The sequence below is a fragment of the Biomphalaria glabrata genome, chromosome 11 (assembly GCF_947242115.1).
Source record: "Biomphalaria glabrata chromosome 11, xgBioGlab47.1, whole genome shotgun sequence".
Classification (NCBI taxonomy): Eukaryota; Metazoa; Mollusca; class Gastropoda; family Planorbidae; genus Biomphalaria; species Biomphalaria glabrata.
Genome location: NC_074721.1, coordinates 15,573,585 through 15,593,907, shown reverse-complemented (window position 1 = coordinate 15,593,907; position 20,323 = coordinate 15,573,585). Strand labels below are relative to the sequence as shown.

The window sequence follows — 20,323 nt, the reverse complement described above, 5'->3', positions numbered from 1 at the left end:
GAATTGATATCTTGCAATGAATTGTTATCTTGCAATGAATTGTTATCTTGCAATGAATTGATATCTTGCAATGAATTGTTATCTTGCAATGAATTGTTATCTTGCAATGAATTGTTATCTTGCAATGAATTGTTATCTTGCAATGAATTGTTATCTTGCAATGAATTGATATCTTGCAATGAATTGTTATCTTGCAATGAATTGATATCTTGCAATGAATTGATATCTTGCAATGATTTTGTGCGTTAAGTTTTCGAATCTAAATACGGCCACACTCAAGCACCTAGAATAGTTTTCAATGTTCTGTAAAACCTAACACATCAGCACTCTTACTTTACACTACTGTTTGTAAAATGTTTTGTTTGTAAAATGTTTTGTTTGTAAAATGTTTTGTTTGTAAAATGTTTTACATTTTTCGGATGTTCCTTCAAAGTTGAAGATAGTTTACTTCCTAGTCCAAACCTCCCGCAGGACAACGGGGGATGGGAGCGGGCGGGATTTGAGCCCGGGACCCTAGATAAATCTAAACGGCAGTCCAGCGAGCCAACCGCACTACCAGGCAGCCATACTTACTATGTAGAATCACTAGAATGCTAAATTTAAAAGATTCATAAATTAATTTGTGATATTCTTATGTCTTTTATGTGTTATGAGTTAATTATTTTATTTTGAGATTAAAGTAAAAGAAAATAATAACAAAGAAATAATCATATTTAAAGTACATGTTTGAACACAAGTATTTCATTAAAGTGAACACAAGGAAGACTACTCACCATTTTCTGTCGACCATTTCCAGCTCGTCCCTTCTCCAGATTGCAATCGTCATGGTCTCAAGAAGTCTGCAAGTATATCCAAGCCAAAAGAAACTGACCACTCGCACAGAACTAATGACCGATTCAACATCTTCTGGACATGTCCAACATGGTTGAGGGTGGGAGGGGGCTTTCAACTAGCTTGACTTGAAAACCAAGACTTTTATAACTGCTGCGTGACTAGTGTAGCCTCTATCTCTCCCTTTCTGTCTAAAAGCTGCAACGATACGGCGGTTATCACATTCAACGAATTCCAGGGTACTCACTACCTGGCTACCTGATAGTAGACACTGGTGTCTTTAGTAGAGTCTGGAATGGAAGAAAAAGGTAAATTCTTTGACTGCATACCTCATTCTCTCTAAGTTGGCAATTAGAGTATTTCTTGTTTACTTTTAAAGGTAAACTTAAATATAAATGAAAAAATTTTAACAATACATTTATTATATAAAAAAAAAAAAAACTTTTTTCCCTTCTAAGTGACCTGGATAGTCATTATTTGTGTTTTAGTTGCCCACTGGACAGTGGCGTAGCTAGGGTGGAGGGAGGAAGGGGACAATTAGAAAATCCCCTCGGGCCCCCACTGTAAAGGGGGGGGGGGGGAGAATGAGTGTCTTTTACATTAAAAATTACGCAAAATGCAGTGGCCGCCAAAGTGGTCAAGCCCCACGTCCCGTGCCCTTACATGATGGAAAATTCCTAGCAACGCCCCTGCCAGTGGATAAACCTGTTTCTTTTACAAACTCAATTTATTAAAGTTTTCAGGCTCAAAATACATGACGTTCCGAAAACGTTTAAACTTCAAGCTTATTCCTCATTAGGTATGTATTTCCTATTTACAAGATATAGTCTTTTCCTCTAGGTAATAGTACTTACAATGTTATAATATATATTTACTCCTCAAATATTAAACTCTAAACATTGGATTCCATGACAATAGTAACCAACTTATAAACATCATTTAACAAGTTAAATGAGAAATACATAACTCATTTATAGGTTTGAAAGTCTTAAACCAGAATACATCTGATTGTTGATTTTGGTATAGTATCCAAAAATATTGCCACTAATAAGTAAAGTTTCTATTGCACTGCCAGGTCAAGACAGGTGAATAGAACTTGATCTTTTATTTGACATACTATTGTCACTCTGTTATGTACCCAGTTGAACGACCAACTTACTTACCCATGGCCAGGTGATGAGCCTATCCAAACGGGCTAGGCATTGTGACTTGCTCCTGCTCTAAGGGAAAGCCATAGCATCGCTCCACAATGTTAAGGAGTGTGTGTGTGTGTGTTTCAATGGTGACGGTGGAGAGAGGCTTGCTATGCAAGACAAGTGGTATTGTCGTCAGCAGTCTTTGGTAGGAAAGACGAATCCAGATTAAGAGAGTGAAAAGAAGTGCTTTTAAATTAGATTTTGTTCAGAATCATTTTATATTATTACTGAAGTCCAATATATTTATTGCATGTCATCTCTAGTACAAATTAGTCTTAATTAAAAGTCATAGTTATTATTATTTGTTTTGTTCTATGTACCAGTCAATACTTACTCTTTGTTTTGATCACCAGGTCTAACTTCTAAATACATTGTTATGACCCCAATTAGAACAAAACTGTCTTATAATGTTACACCCTTCCTTCCCCACCACCCATCCCATGTTTCAACCCATCAGTCTCAAACAAAGTCAACACAGTGTTAGGAAGACACACAGAAGGTTTTAACAAAATATTTTTATTTTGTCACGTGATGACACACAATCGCCTAGGGCGCCCTCTGACTTTTTGTCTGGCACTCATCATGCAGACTTATTAAAAGAAAATGTCCCCGCACACATCATAGGCGCCCAGGTTCTAAGTGATGACTTCAATCCCCGACCCATCAACTTACTTGTGCCATTAAAGCCACTTTTTTTTTAAAATTCTTTTCTGTTTCACAGCCCACCTTGGTTGTCCCGCTGTCCAGCCCGCCTTTCAAATTACACTTAGATACCATCTGGACACCCAACACCATCATACCCTCCATTACCTTGACTTCTTTTCCTGCCCCCCCCCCCCCCTCCCCACTTCGCATACAAACGGAACAGGTAGATATTCTGCGAACTCTATTCCTAGCCGAATTAAGGAAAAAGAAAAAAAGGTTTATCAATTAATGAAGACATGTTTTAATGGGATTTTTGTTTTCTTGTGGAGCGGAGGCAGAACTTTGAGATTTTCTTAGGTTTTTTTTTTTTTTGTTGTTGAGATTTCTAGATTTTTTGTTTCCTAAGGCAGACAAGAAGGGAGGAATTAATTATATTTTTGTTAAAGATAGTTGATTGATGTGGACGCACACTATTTTTGTTTTCTATTTAATGTGGTTAAGGAAATTGAGTCATTTAGAGATTTCTAAAATCAGATGGAGTGGACAAGGTAGCGAGGCGTGTCTTATTCCTCCACGATCTGTTCAGCTCTGCTATACTGATGGATTGATGAGCAATTTTTTTTTTTAAATTAATTAATTTATTTTGAAAATTATCTTTAGTGCACTCGTTTTAACATAGACATCAACAATGTTTAAAAGTAACTGCTTTTGACATCAAATCTACATTGATAGACATTGATAGTTACAGGTATCCTACTTTAGGATTGTATAGGTCAGAAGGTAGTTTATCATTGAAACATTGCCAGCTGGCAATGGCATTAAATTGTGACAGTCTTCATGATTGTCCAATGTTCGTTGGCTACAACTTCCCTGTGTCCCTGTTTTTGAGCGGTTCTCAACCTTCTAAGCTCGACGACCCCTTTTTACAATCCCACACTCAGCTGCGACCCCTCCCCTCCCCCCACCTTCACAGTAATAGAAGAATAAACAATAACCATCCATATTTTCGATGGTCTTTGGTGACCCATGGCAAATCGTCAATCGACCCCCAAGGGGGTCGCGATGTCCAGGTTGAGAACCCCTGCTGTATGTCCTGCAGAAGGTTGGGACGAGAAGAAATAGAAATCCTAGTACATGAGCCACACGTCGATTTTAATTTTTACCTTTAACTTTACCTATCCCTTAGTCTGTTGGACCGTTGGGGCACCAGGCAAGATTTGTCGACCGTCTTTCTCCATTCCTCCCTTTTTTTTGCCTTGATCAGAACCTCTCTCAATGGCAGGCCTGTCCATTCTTTAATGTTGTCCTCCCATCGCTTTTTCTGTCTGCCTCTTCTTCTTTTTCCTGGCACTGTTCCCTGAAGAAAGGTCTTTGCGAGCCCCGTAGATCTTGTAATGTGGCCAAAGGTTTTAAGCTTTCGTTTTTTCACAATAGTAAGCAGGTCGTCATGAGCTCCGATCGCTACAGTAACCCTGTCTCTGATTTCTTGGTTTGTGATGCGGTCTTTGAATGTGATGCCTAGGATCCTTCTGTAGCATCTCAATTCCATTGCTAGGATCCTCCTCTCAAGCTCTGCATTCAACGTCCACGACTCGCAAGCATATAAAAATGTGGCCATGACCAGAGAGCGCATCAGTCTAATTTTGGTGCCGAGGGCTAAGCCCTTATCTTTCCATATTATTTTAAGTTTTGAAAGGGCTGCTGTGGACTGTGCTATTCGAGCCAATAATTCGGGTTTTGTTCCCTCATCTGAGACAATAGCTCCGAGGTATTTGAAGCTGTTAACACTAGTTAGCTTTTCACCTCCAATTCTGATGCCTCTTTTAAAGCCCTGATGGCTATTGGTCATAATTTGAGTTTTTTCGGCATTTATTTGCATGCCATATGCTGCAGAAGTCTTGTCAATGCGCATCACCAGGTCAGCTAGTTCTTCTTCTGTCCCTGCAAGGCCGTCAATGTCATCTGCGAAGCGCAAGTTAGTAATTCTTCTTCCTCCAATGCTAACAGTACCTTCATAGCCCTCGAGGGCATCTTCCATTATCCTTTCAAGGAAGATATTGAAGAGTGTTGGTGACAGTAGGCAGCCTTGTCTTACTCCAACTGTGGTTTTGAACCAGTCCCCAATATTATTGTTGAAGTACACCGCACTGGTGGCCTCCTTGTAGAGGTTCTGGATAACTTTGATTATGTTTTTATTAATGTTGTACTTTTCCATTGTCGCCCAGAGTGCTCCGTGCCATACTCGATCGAAAGCTTTCTTGAAATCAATAAAGACATGGAAAAGATTCTCTTGGTGTTGGAGATATTTCTCACAGAGTATTCTGAGGTTTAGGATTTGCTCTGTTGTGCTGCGACCTTGTCTAAAACCTGCTTGTTCTTCTGATATGATGTTGTCTGCTATCGGTTTTAGCCGGTTTAATATGATTTTTAACAAAACTTTGCTGGGGTGACTTATGAGGCTGATGGTGCGATAGTTTTGACAGAGTTGTAAGTTGCCTTTCTTTGGAAGGGTTATTATGAGTGATTGGGTCCAGGGTTTGGGCCAATCTCCTGATTGCCAGATCTTGTTGCAAATCATATAGAGTGCGTTTATCATAGTTTCTCCTCCCGCCTGAAGAAGTTCGCCAGGAATGTTGTCAACTCCGGCCGATTTTCCCTTTTTCAGGGCTTTTACTGCTGCTGCTACTTCCGAGCGAAGAATCGGATAGTCGTCAATGTTGGAAACTGTCGGGACATTTAGTATTTTAATTGCATACGTTATATCTTCTTTTAATGTAACGCATTCAAATAGACGTGTTTTATTAGCTGCCACCGAAAGGGGAATAGACGCTATTAGTTTTGTGTGGTCTGTCTGTCTGTCCGTCCGTCTGCCCCGTTTAGATCTCGTAAACTAGAAAAGATATTGAAAATCCAACATCATGCTATTTTAGACCATTTAAAGTTCTGATGCAATGGCTACCTTTTTTTCTTTTCTGAAAGCGAAAAATTTAATTTTTAAAATCAACTATGCAAGCAAATTATTTTTTTTATTAAAATACACTATTTTTACAACTATTCACTATTAATAGTAAGAAACATGGGAAGCAATTTAGTAGTTGAGATGACTATTTACCATATTTTTAAAACATTTATGCAAACGGTTTTAAATTTTTGTTAAAAAAAAATTCTTACAATTGAATTGCTAGGTTAAGTAAGTTCTGTCATACTAACTACTACATTTTAAAAAAAAAAATGTTTACTTATTTTTAAAGAAAAAAAATCTATTTAGTATGCATATAAGTGGATCATAGTTTAAAACAACAGTCAATCAGTAGTTTCTGTTATCAAATTTTGAACTGTAGAGTCCGATACTACTCATAGTACACTTACAAAATAAGTAAAATAAATAATAATAATAAAAAAAAAGTTCCCCTTTCAGACCTTGTGGTCTATAGGGCAGATAATGTAAAGGTCATCTTTTTCTGAACACTTAAAACTAAAGGGATTTTTTTTTACGGACATGTTTTTTTTTCCCTTGAGGCTTGAAGAAATTGACCCTATACAAAATAATTAGATCAGTTTAGATAATCATTGTGTGACATCAGTTTGGCCAGGTTCACATCTAACTTCACCTTCACTTTCAACTATCCCTGTGTCTGCTGAACCGTTGGGGCACCACGCAAGATCTGTCAACCTTCTTTCTCCATTCTTTGATAGGATTTCATTCTGATTTTCTTGAAAATATTGAAACCTGCCTTTTTACCTGCCTGGGTGGACCACTTCGGGGGGCCAATTTTGAGTTTGTGTTTCCACACAAACTGTCTTTGTAACCTTGTCTTTCAAACAGTTCTCTTTTTTTGTGGAGAAAATGAACAACAACTAAAAATAAAAGCAACACTTCCATCTTACGTTTGCCCCGCTAGTGTCCAGCTCAGGCTTCTGATTGCAACACCCACTCCATTACTGTTATCGTCGTGGCGAGCTCCTATCAACAAGCTTGTAGCGAACAGGAGGAAAAAGACGAAGTGGCAACGCTGGCCGTCATCGCCATGGCGCCCAGTATTTCGCTACCTTCTCTTCGCCCCCTCCCCTCTTCCATTTAAAAACAAGTACTTTTCGCCCCCAGATGTTTATTTAGGTTGGTCATTTCCAAGCGTCTAATGTTTCTACATTTTATCCGAGAAACTGGCTGAGGTTTGCGATTACGATCTCGATATACGTTTAGGAAAGGCTGAGAGGCATTGGTCTGGAATTGACCTAGTCTGACAAGGACATGTATTCGTTTGTTCTCATAGTGGAATTATGGACATACAAGAAAAGCTAAAACAGCAACTGTTTACATTATAATAGAAAACGGATCCAGTGGCGTATTTAAGAATTAGCCACCATTTGGTGGCTTGGGGGGCTAGACCACTTTAGGGGCCCCTGCATTTTTACACTTGACATCATGACATGAAATAAAGGCGTAATATTTAATATTCAATTTAAAAATATTTCGATCACTCATTTGGGAGTGTGGGCCCGGGGAGATTTTCAAATTCTCCCCTACCAATATCCCGACCATAGCTACGCCACGGAACGGATCTTGCAAATGATTAGTAAAGAATAGGGGAGATAACTATGTTTAATTAATCCTCGTCAGAGCCGTTTTCGAGAACCAAGTTCACCCAGGTTTTGTCCACCCATTCAGCTTTTGTTACAGAGCTAGGAATATTCTTGCAAAGCTCTGAAAAAAACAACTGAGGATTGGAATTATTAATCTCAGTAAATGTGTTAAGACACATTGTGTGATTTCTTTACGCCTGCCTCCCTCCACACCTCTCAGAGGTGGCCATCTAAAGGCAATCTGTTTCTATGGTCAAGGATCAGCAAGGGTGTCATGTGGTCAGCGCAAAGACCAATCCTCTTTACGTTTCCCCAACTAATGTCAAGTTGGTTGGACTCGGAAATGTCATAAAATCCCGAAATTGGAGATTCGAACCCTAGACCCCTCTGTTTGTAAGCAAAAGCACTTCCACTCAGCCGCCACGCCCCATGTGAATCTACATTTACATTTTATTTTCCTAGTTAAACTAGGCCAATATCATTACACCATTCGCCTCTTGGAAAAGCATATAAAAGCAGGATGGCTATGAGCATTTAATAAAAATTGGAATTACCACAAATATTTCTGATCAAGGAAGATAATTCTTGTATGCCGCTTTCAAGGTTATATTGGTTCAATGCAGAATTCATGTGTATAGTACACAATTAAAGAGAGATGCCTTTATTGAGCAGCCACCAATCTAGCAGGTAATTATGAACCTAAAAGAGTGAACTTCTGGTTTACCGGTGCAGGGGCATATAATACTAATGCAGACATACTTTCAATATAGATGAAGGTTCTTGTGTTCTAAGACATGAAATATAATCCAGATTTCTAAGGTATTGGCACTTCAAGCTTCAATGTCCAGGACTAAAGTGTAACGTTTTCACTGCATTTTCCTCGTCTTCAGCGTTTTTAGACTATTACAGAAAAGATTTTTAAAACTGAGGTTGCAAAAATAATTTCTAAGTTCTTCCCCCTGTGACTATTTTTTAAATCGTTTTGTGCTTTATTTTTCGCACTATATGTAAACTTCTCTTGCTTTTGTGGACATGTATTTATTTTAGTCTATAGGTCATGTAGACATTTAACATTGTACTTCTATCAGTGATATGTAAGTCCTCAAACGTAGCACAGTAATGAGTTGAACTGTCAATCCGCTGCCATTATAAGATCCCTTCAGTTGGCTGCCTAGTTCTTTCTTCTACCTCCATCCTCCTGGCATCTTTACCTACGTTTATCTAGCATCTTGTATCACCTCCCGCTCACCAACAGGCTTCTTTTATCTCTCACACCAATGTGTACCTGATGACCCATAGTTTATCCCCTCCTCCCTCCCTGACTATTTTTTTTTTTTAAAAACTCACGTTGTCTTCGATACCACACCATATCACACGCGCACACACACACACACACGCTCGCGCACACACGCAAACACACGGAGTGAATCACTCAGCTATTCTATCCCATCATACCCCGAAGGTAATGGCGGTCTGTCGGCTCAACAAGTTGCGCACTGACACTTTACGCTCATTGGTTGCTTGGGACGCTCAGGGGGCCTTCACTCTTGCCTCAAAACTGACACATTTACATCAGAGTCATCGGCCTTGCGTTTATTTTACGACTTCATTTAAAAAAAAAAAAGAAAAGGCATATATAATGAGGGCACTGTTTCCTGTTCCATTTGCTTCACGTCAATCAACAAATTTATGTTTCAACTTTTCTTTTAGCCTCGGCTTTAATGTTTCGTATAAAAGATGCAATATGTTTATTATTTAGAAGGCCAGTTTTGTACTTCAATGATTTTGAAATAGCGTCTTCGTGTCCTTTATGTAAGAGATGACCTGAGACCATATTACATTGTTTAATACGAGTCTCAAAATGAGTGTCCAATAAAAGTTAGAGAACGGGTCAAATAAAAGAGAAAGTTAGAGAACGGGTCAAAGAAAAGAGAAAGTTAGAGAACGGGTCAAAGAAAAAAGAAAGTTAGAGAACGGGTCAAAGAAAAGAGAAAGTTAGAGAACGGGTCAAAGAAAAGACAAAGTTAGAGAACGGGTCAAAGAAAAGAGAAAGTTAGAGAACGGGTCAAAGAAAAGAGAAAGTTAGAGAACGGGTCAAAGAAAAGAGAAAGTTAGAGAACGGGTCAAAGAAAAGAGAAAGTTAGAGAATGGGTCAAAGAAAAGAGAAAGAGAACTGGTCAAAGAAAAGAGAAAGTTAGAGAACGGGTCAAAGAAAAGAGAAAGTTAGAGAACGGGTCAAAGAAAAGAGAAAGTTAGAGAACGGGTCAAAGAAAAGAGAAAGTTAGAGAAAGAGTCAAAGAAAAGAAAAAGAGAAAGTTAGAAAGAGAGTCAAAAAGAAAGATAAAGTTAGAGAAACAGTCAATCTTAGTTCGCTAAGTTAAAAATAAGTATTTTGTTTAAAGGAAAACTAATTTACTAATAATAATAAACAAGGTTACAAAGACAGTTTATGTGGAAGCACAAACTCAAAATCGGCCCCCGAAGTGGTCCACCCAGGCAGGTAAAAAGGTAGGTTTCAATATTTTCATAAAGAACATTAAAATGAAATTCGATCAAAGACAAATGACAGAGAAGAATGGAGAAAGAAGGTTGACTGATCTTGTGTGGTGCCCCAGCGGTCCAGCAAACCAAAGGATAGGGGAAAGTGAATGTGAAGTTAGATGTGAACCTGGCCTAACTGATGTCTTCTAATGAATATCTAATTTATCTAATTGTTTTGTAAAGGGTTAATCTCTTATTCCTCAAGAAAATAAATATTTTCTCAAACAAAAAAATCCTTTAGTTAGGTGTTTTATTACTGTGGGACCGCATTGCAGTTAAGCGATAATATGAAAAACTACTTATTAATTGTTGTTTTAAATTATGTCCAACTTATATGCATACTAAATAGATTTTTCTCTTTAAAAAAATAAACATTTATTTTTGTGTAAATGTGGTGGTTAGTATGACAAAGAGCCTCCCGTGTTTGTTACTATTTATAGTGAATAGTTGTAAAAGTGGTGTGTTTTTATGAAAAAACTGCTTGCATAAGTGATTTAAAAATTAGATTTTTCGCTATCAGAAAAGGAAAACGTAGCCGTTGCATCAGAACTTTGATATTATGATATCGAATTTTCACTATCTTTTCTAGTTTACGAGATCTAAAGGGGAGAGACGGACAGACGAACATTTCACACAAAACTAATAGCGAATATTCCCCTTCTGAGGCCGCTAAAAATTCTTGTCGTAGTCCATTCCTATTTCTAATGAACTGAAAGCAGGCCATGGCCACATACCAAATATCTCAAAGACATGTTCGTGGTTATAAAACTGAAAGCAGACAATGGCCACATACCAAATATCTCAAAGACATGTTCATGGTTATAAAACTGAAAGCAGGCAATGGCCACAGACCAAATATCTCAAAGACATGTTTGTGGTTATAAAACTGAAAGCAGGCAATGGCCACAGACCAAATATCTCAAAGACATGTTTGTGGTTATAAAACTGAAAGCAGGCAATGGCCACATACCAAATATCTCAAAGACATGTTTGTGGTTATAAAACTGAAAGCAGGCAATGGCCACAGACCAAATATCTCAAAGACATGTTCGTGGTTATAAAACTGAAAGCAGGCAATGGCCACAGACCTAATATCTCAAAGACATGTTCGTGGTTATAAAACTGAAAGCAGGCAATGGCCACATACCAAATATCTCAAAGACATGTTCGTGGTTATAAAACTGAAAGCAGGCAATGGCCACAGACCAAATATCTCAAAGACATGTTCGTGGTTATAAAACTGAAAGCAGGCAATGGCCACAGACCAAATATCTCAAAGACATGTTCGTGGTTATAAAACTGAAAGCAGGCAATGGCCACAGACCAAATATCTCAAAGACATGTTCGTGGTTATAAAACTGAAAGCAGGCAATGGCCACATACCAAATATCTCAAAGACATGTTCGTGGTTATAAAACTGAAAGCAGGCAATGGCCACATACCAAATATCTCAAAGACATGTTCGTGGTTATAAAACTGAAAGCAGGCAATGGCCACATACCAAATATCTCAAAGACATGTTCGTGGTTATAAAACTGAAAGCAGGCAATGGCCACATACCAAATATCTCAAAGACATGTTCGTGGTTATAAAACTGAAAGCAGGCAATGGCCACATACCAAATATCTCAAAGACATGTGTGTGGTTATAAAATTGAAAGCAGACAATGGCCACATACCAAATATCTCAAAGACATGTTTGTGGTTATAAAACTGAAAGCAGACAATGGCCACATACCAAATATCTCAAAGACATGTGTGTGGTTATAAAATTGAAAGCAGACAATGGCCACATACCAAATATCTCAAAGACATGTGTGTGGTTATAAAACTGAAAGCAGACAATGGCCACATACCAAATATCTCAAAGACATGTGTGTGGTTATAAAACTGAAAGCAGACAATGGCCACATACCAAATATCTCAAAGACATGTTTGTGGTTATAAAATTGAAAGCAGACAATGGCCACATACCAAATATCTCAAAGACATGTGTGTGGTTATAAAACTGAAAGCAGACAATGGCCACATACCAAATATCTCAAAGACATGTTCGTGGTTATAAAACTGAAAGCAGGCAATGGCCACATACCAAATATCTCAAAGACATGTTCGTGGTTATAAAATTGAAAGCAGGCAATGGCCACATACCAAATATCTCAAAGACATGTTTGTGGTTATAAAACTAGCAGACTAGTCAGACTAACCAATCAGCAATTAGTCTGCAGTTTATAATTTAAACTAAGTTTATAGTTTTTGAGGTTTGAAACAGTTTTACGACTTCAAGCCCAATTGTGTTCTGATTACGACTATCTTAATGCAGCTGGGGAAGGCTGGTCACTGGTAAATACATCGGTAGATGTAAGGAGTCAGACCAAAAATGGGATTGACGGAAGAGGGAGTAACAAAGTGTGTGTGTGTGTGTGTGAGAGAGAGAGAGAGAGAGAGAAATAGTAACCCAATGTTGGGAAAGAGTAACAGAAATATAAAAGGAGAGAGAAAGAAAAAGAAAGCAATCCAAAACAGATAAATCAGAAGAGTGGGATGGACAGAGAGGTCTAGGGGGAGTAACAAAAACAGAGAGAAAGAGTAACAAAAACAGAGAACCGCTGAGTAACAAAGAACAAAAGAGAGAGAGGGAGTAAAAGAGTGAGAAAGAGCATAAGTGAGGAGGTAACAAAGAGACAAGTATATGAAGTAACGGGAAAGCAACAAAACAAAATGTGAGTAAGAGAAACACAAGAGAGAGAGAGGGGAGGGAGAGAAAGAGAGAGGGTAAGGAAATAAAAAGAAAAGAGTCAGAGGCGTAATGAAGAGAGTGAGGTGAAAGTAACAAGAAGAGAGAGAGAGAGAGACAGAGAAAGAGAGAGAGAGAGAGCGCATGTAGACCACCAAAAAAAAAAGTTATCTTTCACTTGTGTTTACGCTAAGCGACGAAGCGTGTTTTCTCTTAGCGTTGTGGGAGGCCTACGTCCGGGAAAAGGATGGGTGGAGAACGCGTAGCTTGTGGGTGAGCGATTGCCGCGCGGGCCTGTGAGCGGGGCGAGTTCGGGGGTACGATGGCTAAGAGAGACTTCGTTTGTCGTGAGCTACAGGGCGCACGAGAGGCAATCTGTCATAAGAACATGGCAGTGAGATAGCGTCTTTCCGCTTTCCTCACGCACGAGGTGGGTGGCTGAGCAGCGGATAGATATATATATAGGGAGAGAGAAAGACAGAAAGAGACATAGAGAGACAACGAGAAAAAGACCATGAGAGTGATACAGAGAGAGAGAGATAAAGAGACAGACAAATTCAAATTGAGAGAGAAATAAAGAGACTAAGGATGAGAGAGATAAAGAGACAGAGAGAGATACAGAGACAGAGAGAGAGAAAGATACAGACGAAGAGAGTTAAAGAGACAAAGAGAGATAAAGAGACAGAAAGATACTGAGGCATGGAGAGAGATGTAGAGACAAAGAGAGATAAAGAAACAGAAAGATAGATACAAAGACAGAGAAAGAGATACATAGACTGAGGCAGAAAGACAGAGAGACTCAGGAAGAGAAAAAAGAAAGCACTATAGGATTATAATTATTGATATTTTGTAGTTCCTAGTATCCATCCATAAAGTTTTCTGTTTCTCTTTGTTGACAACACGTTTGTTTAATTCTCAATATTAACAATGTTAACTATAACCAATCACTATTCACCTGTTCATCACTCTCTAGAAAAAAAAACCTCCATAAACTGTAATCATGATGCCAGAACTACGGCCCGCGGGCCTATCCGGCCCACAAGACTGTGCTAATCGGCCCTCGAAACTTCTGACCACATCTTAATGAAACCACAATTCACGTTGACCACTGTGTAAATCTTATTCTTATCAGCAACCGGAAGAACGAGTGATTTGGATTTTTCGTCGACGACCATGTCCAGAGGACTCCCATCAATTAGATGATCCTTTAATAATATATCAAATATTTCGAAACTGCTACTAAAAACTCATCGGTGTTTTCCTTTAATAGCGAGGCCGGAGGCCGAGCTCACGAGCTCACCGCGTATTTCTGAAATGCACAACCACTCACCGTAAAAAAGGCTAGGCAGATAAGGCAGTTTAACGGGGCTTATCTTTCATCCTCTTCACGTGCAATGGCTGTTTTCTAGAATGTACAGAGATAGCCCACTGTAGGAAATGTTACTTTTCCCTCTTTGTCTGTCCCCCATAACAGACATTTCCATGTGAATGCCAATCTGCGGACGGGATATTTTCCAATATCCAAAACTGTCCATGAAAATGTTGGAAGTCATTTTGTTGATAATGCTTATTGGGTTATAGTAACATCGATTGGTATCTTTATGCTCCTTGTCACAATCTAGGCGTCGTTCCTCAAGGTGCCTTTACATAAATGGGGTGTCCTCACGGTTAGCCTGGTATAGAATAGAAAAATGGCTGGGGTCCCGGTGTACGCGGTCTATGGCCATGATCAATGCGATTCATAAGACCTACAATGACCAACGTGACTCATTGCCTGTATAAAGACTTAAGATCCTATGTGTCATTCTACAATTCAATACAAACAACATAGTCTTCATTCACCATTTACAATGCGTGTTTTGTAGCTCAACAAGTATTTGTGAAGGATCAATCATCTGTGCCGAATAAAGAACTCAGTAGAACCGAGAAAAAGTTCTATTTTTATTTCTTCTATTTCTAGACTAAATCTCCTCTGTTGACTCCTTCTACTTTCTTTCTCTCTACTGCTTTTCTTGTTCTGAATGTCTTTCTATCTCTGCAACTTCTCTCTCTCTCTCTCTCTCTCTCTCTCTCCCTCTCTACCTCTCTCTCTTTCTTTCTCCCACCCCCCTCTCTCTCTCCCTCTCTCTCTTGCTCTCTCTCGCTCTTTTTGTCGTGGCACAGACAATTACCAGAAAACGATGTTTGGGTTATGTCAGCGGGTCTGAAGGCGACCTGCCATTTGTTGCGTCTGCCACCAGTAGACGAGATATTTGATTGGATGAATTACCTGCTGTCTGCATTAGCTCGATGATGCTCGTATTTAGAAAGATCACTCACAGCCAATTACTAGAAGAAGAAAAAAATGGTTACAGAGTGACGAGACAGAACGTCTTCAACAAATAGAACAATGTAGAACACGACTTCCATTAACATAGAAAGTACCCAATGACCTACTTAATTTGTATGGAATCAGGTAGTTTACTTCTTTAACCTTAATGTGTCAGTTTAAAAAAAAAAACATTTGCTAAAGAAATATATATATTTTTAAGTTTTTATCAAGTGACATCCACCCAGCCATGCCAGTGGCACTACAACCCATTTTTCTATTGTTGTCTGTCCTGTGCTTTGCATCTCCATGCCGGATTCTGAGATATTGTTGATCTGCCCCTGCATCATCAAGCCATCGTATTCGTGGTCTGTCTTTGGGGCGCCTGCCTTTAGGTTTTTGCAGGTGAACAATCTTTGCTCATATGTTCTCGAGTTGACATGCCAAACGTAATCTGTTCCTTTTAATTTCCGTCACTGGAGAGGTCTTCATATAGCTAGTATATTTCTTGATTGGTGTCACTATGGAAAGGTCTTCATATAGCTGCTATATTTCTTAGTTAGTGCTACTATGGAGAGGTCTTTATATAGCTGCTATATTTCTTAGTTAGTGTTACTATGGAGAGTTCTTCATATAGCTGCTATATTTCTTAGTTAGTGTTACTATGGAGAGGTCTTCATATAGCTGGCATATTTCTTGGTTGGTGTCACTATGGAGAGGTCTTCATATAGCTGGCATATTTCTTGGTTGGTGTTACTATGGAGAGGTCTTCATATAGCTGGCATATTTCTTGGTTGGTGTCACTATGGAGAGGTCTTCATATAGCTGGCATATTTCTTGGTTGGTGTCACTATGGAGAGGTCTTCATATAGCTGGCATATTTCTTGGTTGGTGTCACTATGGAGAGTTCTTCATATAGCTGGTATATTTCTTGGTTGGTGTCACTATGGAGAGGTCTTCATATAGCTGGCATATTTCTTGGTTGGTGTCACTATGGAGAGTTCTTCATATAGCTGGCATATTTCTTGGTTGGTGTCACTATGGAGAGTTCTTCATATAGCTGGTATATTTCTTGGTTGGTGTCACTATGGAGAGGTCTTCATATAGCTGGTATATTTCTTGGTTGGTGCGAGTCCTAAATCCGGTTTCCTCATGTACAGTACTATCATACATTTATTAAAAAAAAACAACTTCTAAACTAAAACCACTAAATTAGAAGTCACTTACGTAATACCACTAAACTAGGACTAATGCAAAAAGACAGGACACTACGGTAAGTAAATCCATTACATTGAACAGGCCGGCCTTAGATTATTGGAGGCCCTAGGAGAAGTGAATTTGGTGACCCCAAAATGAAATAGAAAAAAAAAAATAAATTGCGAAAAAATAAAGCTACGCAATTTATTTAAAAATCCAGTATGCTAAAACAATAACATTAGACCCAAGTTTAGCTACTTCTTTTCTAGAAAAATGTTTTGAGTGCTGTGCAAGACCCCCACCAATAGGAGGCCCTAGGCACTGCCTAGTTTGCCAGTGCCTAAGGCGGTTCTGCATTGCGGTGGATATTATAAAATGGACTATAAATCGCTTATAGAAGCTAACAACTAAATATTTGCTCCAGAAAAAAAAATGTTATAAATGAAAAGTCAAACTGTAAACAGCATTCAATTTGAAAAACATTAAACAAAGTTAAATTTCATAAAAACATCTGTTCCCTATCTAGAGTTTATTTTCCTTTATTGAACATTGTAGCATCCATCTTTAACGAATACACACAACTGGCATAAATAATGCCCATGGACTTTTTTGCATCTTTTGTAAGCGTTTATTTTATGACTCCGAGTTTCGTTCAGTACAAAATTAATATTTCCATTGAAACTTCAAAAGCCATGTAATGTGTTTCTTTATTTTAATTGTACCACTGCCACGAAGCACTATCTACCTAGTATTTTTACTGGGTACGCCCTGGGCCATACATTAAGTCGCAGCACCATCTCTTGTGTTTAGTGGCAAGGGAGACTACCTCATGTTTCAGGAAATACTAGACAAGGGAAAGTAACTCTCTAAGTGCACAACTGGCAAAGCCATCAACACTGATAAGACAAACATTTCAATATTTGGCTGTTGCCTTTTCCTCCAGGGACAAAGTCTCCGGCCGGAGCTGGTGCTTTGACTGACAAATAATAATAGGAATGCCAAAGTTAGGATGAAGTTATGACGAACCCCAGTCCTGGAGTCGATAGGATGGCTTGATTGACAGAGAATTACGGCCATGTCAAATCATGATGAAGATATGATCACTTTATTCCATGAGTGAAGCTGACGGTGTAACTGACATTCATTATAGCATATTCAAAAACATACAGTTATGGTCCGACAACGCTTTATTAATTAATTTTTTTTAGCTTTTAAGTAGAAACAAAAAAAAAATATTGCTAGCCTGAAGTCGTATAACTCTTTAGAATAACCGCCTTTGCTTTTAGGCTAAACTATAGTGAGTTTGTGGGATTTTAAACATAATTTAAATTAAAGTTTGAATATTAATAGCGAGTCTAAATATTATTCGAATATTATTTACCCATCTTAGTAAAACGAAGGGGAAGATAGAAGCCTTGAGTCACGGAAAAGTCTATATTAGCAAGGGCCTCACACTTTAGAGAAGAAATAGAGAAACTTGTGCCCAAAGTTATTGTTGGAGCACACGACGGTTTGTAAATAAATTGCGTCATTTTATTTTTTTTTCGCTGTTTCTGTTTTATTTTTCTATTCACTGGGGGGCCACCGCCTTAGACAACGCGCTGGTCTGGTCATGTCCGCAGGACGGGGAACAATCGTATAGAAAAAACAACTTTTTGTCCTTTACTCATAGTATGGGTGCTACTATGGGTACAATCATTTTGTGAACAAGTGTTTGGATTTTCTGTTTGATTTTAAACTATTGTAAAAGAAATATTTTTAAATTCATGAGTGAGACATTTTAACAGTTAAAAACAAAGAGAGAGAGACGCGAGTCATGAGGGTGGAACGATTTGGAATCAGAAGGTGAGCAAAAGAGAACTGAAACATTTCAAGAAAATCGTGAATTTCTCTGTACTGAAATCAAACTTAGTTGCGCAGACTTTTAGACAGAAAATAAGGTTACTAAGACAGTTTGTGTGGAAACACTAATTTAAAATTGGCCTTCGAAGCGTTCCGCTCAGGCAGGTAAAAAGGCAGGTGCCTAACTGTGGTTATTAAATAATTATCTAATTAAATTCATTGTATATATTCTTCATTATTGTATTATATGTACCATTGCACTTTACGTGTATAATAAAAACACTACTTAAAAAAAAATTCTAAACAAAAAAGTAAACATTTTAATTAAAATGTAAGTAGCTAGTATGACAGAAGGTTGTCAATATCTGCGAATAATGCAGAACTAAAATAATTTAGTCCCGATATAACCCGATATAATAATTAAAAAAAGACCATGGCTTGACATCCCTATCAAGTACCGATTCCGCCTCTCATCTTCAGGCAGTACACACCCTGCAAGGCTCCAAAGTTGCCATAAATCGCTTACATGTAGAAAATCACGCAACGCTCTTGTCGCTAGTTTTGTCAATTAAAGACTCATCACAGATTGCAGCCTCCGTTCACGTTTTATAACCGCCATCTTCACTTCGTCACTGAATAAAAATAGATTTCCAACATTGGAATGTACTCAGCTACCCGACATTCTATTTAAAGAAAGTCCCTGGAATCTGGGGCACTGTGATGGCTGCATTATCCTCCTGACAGCCAACATTAAGACCTATCCAAGACCACAGACTTCAAACCGTGTTCCGAGTCCAGTGATAAGGCAGTGCCGGCCGTGTTAATAACTTTCTAGCTCCGTCAACTGGCTATACGTCTTTCATTCACGTCCGATTTGTTTCAGTCTTTCAATGTGTCCTTCACTATCGGTCTGTCCGTCTGTCTGTCTCTCCTCACATATCTTTACGTATCGGAGCTAGACTTTCTAAAGATTTTCTGACTTTCAGTTTAGTTCCTTCACTTTACTTCATAGAATGTGCATCGTTTTTTTCACCTAACGTGCCCCCCCCTCTCTCTCTCTATTCAAACTTTCGTTTCACCCCCCCTCCCATCCTGTCTCTCCCCCTGCCATCTCCCACCCACAAACCCATTTCACTCTCCTGCCGGCCACCCTCTTTCCTTCAATCATCATAATCCAGGACGCTTTCATTCCACGCGCTCTCGTTTTAAGCCTGGCGCTCCACTTTCCTCCCCCCTCCTTTTCGTTTCTCTTTTTCTCCGCGTCTGTTACAAGCAGTGCCCTCTACCGCCAAGTTGGCAGACGACTCACCCACAACGTACAGACCACCTCTTAGCTCTTAAATCACTAATCACCAAAGTTAAGGGGGAAAAAAAAAAGAAAAGAAGAGAAGATAAAAGAAAAAGAGTAGAAGCACGCGCGAAGGAGAGAAGGACTTGCATCAAGGATTCTCAAGCTAGGGTCCAACGACCTTAGGTAATTCCACACAACGTGTTTTGTTCCAACAAACCTTTGTATTGGAACTGAAGCCTTGTGGATTCTTTCCACTGAGCATTGCCCAATCATGTCCTTCTATTAACAGTGCAACTAATGATTTCTTCATAACACATTACGCAAGATATTCGCGCACATCTCAACTCTTTAATGGCGACAAAGAAACTTTTGAGTCGATGGTGGCAATTACCGTGAGTCAATTTTATTTTAAGATTATATTTTTGAAAAATTATAACGGTCAACCTGGAATTTTTCATTGTATGGCCAATTGGGTAGTTATTTTTTCCCCCCTAAACTGTCAAATATATAAGAATAAAAAAGCCAAAATAGTTCTTGAAATACTCATCTACCCAGTTTCCATTCAGTTTATAACTTTTTGATTCATAAATGTATTTGGAGTTTGCAAACTATAAAAAATTGTTGATAAAAGGACGTTATTGAAATGTTGAACATGGTGAGAAACTGAAGCATATTCAAGAAGAATTCGATATCTTTATTTGGCTCGGCAAAGTCCGGGTACGCTATTCTGCCTCAACGTGACACTCGGGTGGAAACGATCACTAGAGGAAGTGATTAGGCTAAATGAATAGTAAAACAAAACTCCTATGCAAGAGCTTTCCCATTGCACAGTGCGGAGAGCTTCCATGTCCCTGTTGATAATCCATGCGCCATTCCTCAAGGGGACGTTACACTAAGGACAAGTCCTGCACGGTAAAAGATAGGAATGGCGGAGGTTCCCGGTGTACTCCGTCTTGAGCCATGTACTCTAGTCCATGCAGCCAGAGTGCCAGATACATCGGAAGTAGCAATGTTTTACATAGGCATTGACTTGGACCTCTTCCAGACAGAACGGTTTGTTCAAGCAGGCTCTTTTGACAATCACACGGCTCGGCTGACATTAGAAGTGGATTACAAATTAAATTTACCAAGCATTTCTACGTTTTATTGCAT

The 20,323-nt window shown here is 38.8% G+C and overlaps 1 protein-coding gene across 5 annotated transcripts in view; it reads right to left on the bottom strand.

Moving 5' to 3' along the window:
* LOC106059838 (sonic hedgehog protein) overlaps positions 1 to 20,323 on the bottom strand; it is a 246,213-nt gene that overhangs the window by 103,031 nt on the left and 122,859 nt on the right. For all 5 annotated transcript variants that reach the window (XM_056003738.1, XM_056003732.1, XM_056003737.1 and 2 more), the window contains exon 2: positions 774 to 1,121. The gene's annotated coding sequence lies outside the window, so the exon portion shown is untranslated. The remainder of the gene's footprint in view (positions 1 to 773; positions 1,122 to 20,323) is intronic.